Below are 6,963 nucleotides of genomic sequence, written 5' to 3' on the forward strand. Positions count from 1 at the left end.
CCTTTCCTATGCTTTCAATAAATCATCAATCTTTTGTGATAGCAAAATTTGGTCTCAAATTCTTAGTACAACCATCAAATGGTTTTTATTAATTGTGCTAATTGATACTTTGAAATAATAATAATAAAAAAACCCTTTATGAGTAGTATTTGTCTATCTTCTTACTCGAGGTAGCACTTTAATTTTTAATAGATTTAATAATTTTAAAAATGATATAATAATATAAAAAATATATAAAAATGATATGATTTAAAATTTTAATAATAATTGTATATAAATTTAATAAAAATAAAAAAATGTTTCGATATGTTGATATAAATTATGATATAATAATTTTTATATTTTATATATATTAATATAAAATAAATAAATATAAATACACAATTTATAACTTTAACATGTTTCTTAACTCATATGGATTAGCACTCCAAACAATCATAAAATAGAACTCCAAAAAAAAAAAAAATAATAACATGCAATTTGAAATAAAAAAGGAACTCCATAAAAAGAATAGTATTAATAGAAAATCATGAAAATGAGGTTGAAGATCGTAACGATTTGTGGTTAAAATATTAAAAAATTCTTGAGTTATTATATTTTAAAAATAAGATTTTATTTTATTTTATTATATTTAAATAAGATTTATATTTTGAATGTATTCAAATAAAATTTTATTTTAAATAAAAAATTATTTATGTTAAAAATTTATTTAGATATAAATTAAAAGTTAAGAGATTATCTGAATGTAATAAAAATATAAAACTTAAGGATTTTTTGTTATTTTAACCTTGACTTTATTAACTAAAAATTTCTGATGGTTCAGATTAGAAAGAAACCCACGTAAACGGCTGTCATCATTCGGTTAGTCTTTTAAGAATGGAGCCACGGGTTTTTGTTGAGGATTTGGAGTGAGCATTACGGTATTCACGAATGTCTTAATCAACACATTTAAATTTAAAATAACAAAAAATAGTTAAAAAATTTATTAACAAAGGGAGCTGAACTTTATATATAGCTTCGCAGCGCGTCGTGGACCTCCTCTCTGTAATGAAAAATTTAGTAATGCGGAAGAGATGAAAGAAAAAAAAAAAATTTTTAACATTTGAATTTAAAAAATATATATAAACTAATATATTAAAAATCTAACATTTGAATTTTAACATTTCATTTTTTTAAAATATTAATTTATATATTTTTAAAATTTTAAATACCAAAAGTATAATTAACTAAAAAAAAAAAAGGCGGCAGCAATTAAAAACGGCCTCTCAGATGTCGTCATATCGATCAAGAAATAAATAAAAACGAAAGAATAGAAAGCACATCGAAATGTTAGATGTGCAGCCTCATAGACTGTAATACCAAATTCGACCAAAACCAAACCATCTCTCTCTCTCTCTCTCTCTCTCTTTTTTAATATATATTTTCTGTCTCTCCAACGACCAAACGCTAACCAATTCCTCTTTGTTTCTTTCTAATTCGTTCCCCGATGTTTTATCTGGAGGTTTTTCTTCAGATCTAATCCACCTCAGGTGAGTTTCTATCTTTTTTTCTTTTTATTTTGATTTTATTTTTTTTCCGATTTGATTTATTTTTTCTGGTGTCTTTGCGGTATTTATGGATGCAATTATTGTAATCATCTTATTGTTATCCTCGGTTCAGATGCTGTTTCTTTTTCCTTTTTTTTGGGTAATGAAATCATTTTTTTTAATGTGTAATTTATGTATGTTTATTTTTTTTTTTTAGAAATAATTGAAAGAAAAAAAGAAAGAACAAAAATCTGAATGTGTAAATGTAACACGATGGAAAAGAACTGTATCTTTTCTTTTTTTTTTTCCTTTTTGATTTCATTAATAATAAGGGGGTTGATTTTCCTTCGTTTTCTCGGTGACCAAGCGGGAAGTTGTTATTTGGAAGACTATGCTTTTTGAAGATTTTTAATTATTTATTTTTAAAAAAATTTATTGAAATATTATTTTCCTATATTGATTTATAAAATGTTTGGGTTGTTAATTATTTGCACGAAAAGAAACAATGTCTGAGTTTGGTATTTGTTTTAGTATATAACTTTATGAGGCTGAGGCAAATACTAGTTTTAGGATGTTAAGGATGAAGTGATTGCCATTTGGAAGAAGCTTTGGTATTATCTTTTCCATAGATTTTGCAATAATTTTCAAATATTGTTTGTGATCACAAGGGGATAGTGATGCATGGTTTGGGAAGGATTTTAAATTTGTTGATGTTTTGGGACTTAATGAAGCTGCCATTTGAGGGCTCAATACAATTGGAAGGCTACATTCAAGGAAGTCATTCTGGGGTAGAAATTTTAATTATGCTTTTTAGAACATTGTTATGTTTTGAGAGTTTACTCCAGAATCTTTGATGATTTTGGCAATCATGGTCATAAGTTTTCAAGTAGTTGAATGATTTAAGTAATAAATATTTTTTTCATTTGAGATAGGCACTATGTTTGTCTTCTTATTTATTTCTTGAGTGTTAGAAATTTGAACTCTGATCATCTGGTAATCTGGCTATAAGGTTTCTTCTATTTTATTGGAGTTTTTTGCAGTTTGGTTGACATAGAAAGTGATTCACTTTTTTCTGATCTGATTCATTCCCTCCAATCCTTTATTACAACTTAGTTGTAATTGATTGAATTAGCCAATGATACATGGCCTGATTGGTGTTGCTGATGATGTGTGCATTCTGCAGATTTAATTCTTTTCGACAAAGTATTTTAGATGGATGATGATGGTGCAGTTGGATAAAATATCTGCTCCTTTATCCAAGGAGTGCACACAATGTCTTTATGAGAAGGTATCTTTCTTCAATAAAATATGAGGTTCCTTTCAGTTTCTGCTCATGGGAGTTAATGTTTGGCACTCTCTGCAGAATATGGAGTTGGAAAATAATCGTAGGAGATCAGCTCAGGCACGAGTACCTTCAGATCCCAATGCATGGCAGCAGATGTGTGAGAACTATGAGGTAATAATTCTTGAGGACTATGCTTTTTCTGAGGAGCACAATATTGAATATGCTTTGTGGCAGTTACATTACAAGCAGATTGAGGAACTAAGAGCACATTATAGTGCTGCCCTAGCTTCTGCAGGATCGAATGCATCTCAGGGTGTGAAAGTTCCTCCACGACCTGACCGGCTTACAAAAATAAGATTGCAGTTTAAGACTTTCCTTTCAGAGTCGACAGGATTTTATCATGATCTGATTTTGAAAATCAGAGCAAAGTATGGACTTCCATTTGGGTACTTTTCTGATGATTCAGAAAGTCAAATTGTTATGGATAAAGATGGGAAGAAATCTGCTGACATGAAAAAGGGTTTGGTGTCTTGTCACCGTTGTTTGATATACTTGGGAGACCTAGCATGGTACAAAGGATTATATGGCGATGGAGACTCTAAATCACGTGAGTATGTAGCAGCTTCAAGTTACTACTTGCAAGCTGCATCAATTTGGCCATCAAGTGGGAATCCACATCATCAGGTTTTTCTTTATCCTCCTTTTCCCTGTTAATAGAGTATACTTAACTTTGGTGCCCCAATAATCTTTTTGCACTTGCCTTGAATTTCTCCTGTCCAACAATATTCTCATTTTTTATGTGGACAATTATCTCCTTATTTCAGTTAGCTATATTGGCGTCCTATTCAGGAGATGAGCTGTTGGCTGTTTATCGATATTCCGGAGTTTGGCGGTGGATAACCCCTGTTCAACTGCCAGGGATAATTTGATCGTGGCATTTGAGAAGTTAGAAGTGCAAATTTTAGGCATTTGGGTTTATTTATGTACTTATTTCAGTTTGCGATGTCTTTACAATGTGGCCTGCTGGTTGTAGTATGGTGATGGGTTAATGTGTGCTTTCGTGGCTAACTAGGACATTAAGTTGCTTGCTTTGTTGAAAATTTTAATGCGTGCATTATCTTCCCAAGCGGTACTTATAAGTTTTTGAAAAATGTAGGTGATTGCAAACCCTAACCTTGTCTTGGGTGATTTTCTGCAAAGGTGCTGATTCTTACTTTAACTGATTGCTACTACTTTCTGGTCTAAAGGGAAGAAAATATCGATCCATCCTTTCTAGGTTTGGTAGTTAATGACTATGTTTATGAAGATTAGAAATGGGATATTGTGGATTGCACACGCAAAATGTTGTAAAATATTTTGATTGAATAAATTGTGTTATTTATTGTCTTACATATGTACACATAGATATGCATAGATTAGTAGAAGCTACATTATTATATAATGTCAAACAGTTATCCTATTTTCTCCATTATGGAGTTTTAGGAGGATTTTTAACTGTGTCTAATACATTTTACCTTATTTAACATGCTGCCTGTTTCTGACAGGTTAATCCAACTTTGAGAACTCACTACTTTTAATTGTATGAGTCTGATTAATAATATTAAATGTTACTGACTTGAAAACTGAGTTTGACTCGGTTTATTATTTTATGCTATTATTGGAATATGTATATGAGTATTTGAATATGGAAATTGCATTAAATGTACGATCTTTTGTTTGCAGAACCGTCATAATTACTCACAGCTTCATGGGGAAGTTAAAATTCCCTTGGTCAAGGAGCGTGCTGTGTGGTTATCGGGCAAAGGTAGAGGGAAAGTGGAAGCAAAGGTTTCATCTAAAGATGCCAACAAGGAATCAAGCCCTGCTAAGGAGAAAGTATCTGATATCCATGATACTTTTAAGTCCTTTTGTATTCGATTTGTGCGTCTAAATGGCATTCTTTTTACATGCACAAGGTATACTTTCTCATAAACTTATTCACTTTACTGACTTAAGGTTTTTTGGGGTTGTGTCCTTATCGAAGCTTCCTTTGTGCAGCCTGGAGACTTTTGCTGATGTTCTTACTCTGGTTAGCCGTGATTTATGTGAACACTCTTCTGGCCCAGAAGAGGAACTGAATTTTGGCATAGATGCTGCTGAGAATGCACTTCTCCTGGTTAGGCTTGTTTCCATTCTCGTATTTACAGTTCACAAGCTGAAGAGGGAGAGTGAAAGTCAAACATATGCTGAAATTGTACAGTGTGCCACCCTACTTCAGAATGCATTCACTGCTGTTTTTGAGTTGACGGGACATGTTGTAGAGAGATGTTTTCAGCTACAGGATGTTTCTTCAAGCTACACCTTACCTGCTATTGTGGTTTTTGTACAATGGCTGGCTTGCTGCCCGGATGTTGCAGCGGCTGGAAGTGATGTGGACGAGAAACAGTCAAATACCAGATTGCTTTTCTGGAAACATTGTATATCATTTCTGAATAAGATCTTGTCGTGCAGTGATGATGGTGAAGATGAGACCTTTTTCAATATGAGCAGGTGTGAAGGAGAAACTGAAAACCGTCTTGCATTGTGGGAGGACTTCGAGTTGCGAGGGTTCTTACTCTTGTTCAAGCACATGCCATTTTGGACTTCTCAAGGAAACATTCCTTTGTAAGCTATGGTGATAAGGAAAGGAAAGCCCGTGTCAAGAGAATTTTAGCAGCTGGGAAGGCTCTAACTAATGTCATTAGGGTTGATCTGAAAATTGTTTGTTTTGATTTGAAAGCCAAGAAATTTCTTATTGGTGTTGAGCCTTCTGAAGATGTCATATTCAGCTCTTCTACCCCACTGGCAACAGATGTTGTGGGGCATGAAACCCATCTGAGAAGACAATTAATATTGGAAACGTGCAGCCAATCCCACTACCTAAAATGGTTGGGGAAGAGGATGATGATGATGAAGTGATTGTTTTCCAGCCAGCTGTGAGTGAGAAGAGAACTGAGGTGATTGGTCCAACTGGCCTCCCTCTGAGACTTTGAAGCTTGATCAAAGTAGTTCTGCAGGTAATCTAATATTTTATGGCAGTACCATATCTGCTCCTCTTGGTAGTCTTCACCAGCATAATACATTTGATGCTAATCCTTCACTGCCTGCATCATTTGGTAGCATTCTCCCTTGTTATCTGCAGCCTGTTCAGATGCATGCATCTAGGTGGTCAGTGGAAGAAGCTACTTCTCTGGCTAATAGCTTGAAAGGTTTGACAATGTTGGAGAATGGGCATTTAACAAAACATGAGATGCAAGATAATGTAGACCTTTCTCACCCTCCTGCTCATTCAGTAGCTATCCAACAACCCATCAGTGTTGGTGCTGGTGGTATATACTACAGTCAGACAAAAGTGTCAGAAGCTGTGGTGCCTTCCAGAATTGATGCTATTGTGTCATCCGGAGTTACTGGTAGTACATTGGCTCCTAAAACTACTTCAGCTTCACAAGTTGGGATGCGGAAGAATCCAGTTAGCCGCCCACTTAGGCATTTTGGTCCACCACCAGGTTTTGGCGCTGTTCCTCCAAAGCCACTGATTGAATCTGTTTCTTTTTCAGATTTGGAGAACCCACTGATGGATGATTATAGTTGGTTGGATGGATATCAGTTGACATCATCGTTGAAAGGCTCTGGGCTTGATGGTTCCATCAATTATGCATCTCATGCAGATCGCCAGTATGTCAGTAACAGCAGTAATGGCTTGGGTGGAACAGTAAGCTTTCCTTTTCCTGGAAAACATGTTCCAACAGTGCAGTTTCGAAGGGAAAATCTGAAAGGTTGGCAGGATTATAATACTCTTGAGCATCTGAAAATTCAACAAGAACAGAAATTGCTGCAACATCAAGTCATGAATGGAAACCAGCATTTTACTTCACTGCCTGAGCAGTATCAAGGACAATCAGTCTGGACTGGCCATTATTTTGCGTGAGATCGACATGGGAGCGTAGCTGGTAACTTCACCTTTTTACTCATTTTTTGGCCTCTTGATTTTGTAGTTGATTATAATTGTTGCTGAAGTTAATTTCACATAACTTGTTCATCTACATTTGTTTTTGTTCCTGAGGTTCTTGAGAATGATTTGCTGTGAATGTACTGCATCCATTTGCTGCCAAATTCAACTTCAATTTTGAAGCA

The 6,963-nt window shown here is 34.2% G+C and overlaps 1 pseudogene across 1 annotated transcript; it reads left to right on the forward strand.

Moving 5' to 3' along the window:
- Nucleotides 1–1,323: 1,323 nt before the first annotated feature.
- Nucleotides 1,324–6,963, forward strand: LOC111301181 (nonsense-mediated mRNA decay factor SMG7-like; annotated as a pseudogene). Its single transcript, XR_016328243.1, has 5 exons — nucleotides 1,324–1,529; nucleotides 2,710–2,814; nucleotides 2,890–3,495; nucleotides 4,534–4,766; nucleotides 4,849–6,963. The product of XR_016328243.1 is annotated as a nonsense-mediated mRNA decay factor SMG7-like (transcript).

Source organism: Durio zibethinus, chromosome 15 (assembly GCF_047325235.1).
Source record: "Durio zibethinus cultivar Kanyao isolate XHJ-2024 chromosome 15, ASM4732523v1, whole genome shotgun sequence".
NCBI lineage: Eukaryota > Viridiplantae > Streptophyta > Magnoliopsida > Malvales > Malvaceae > Durio > Durio zibethinus.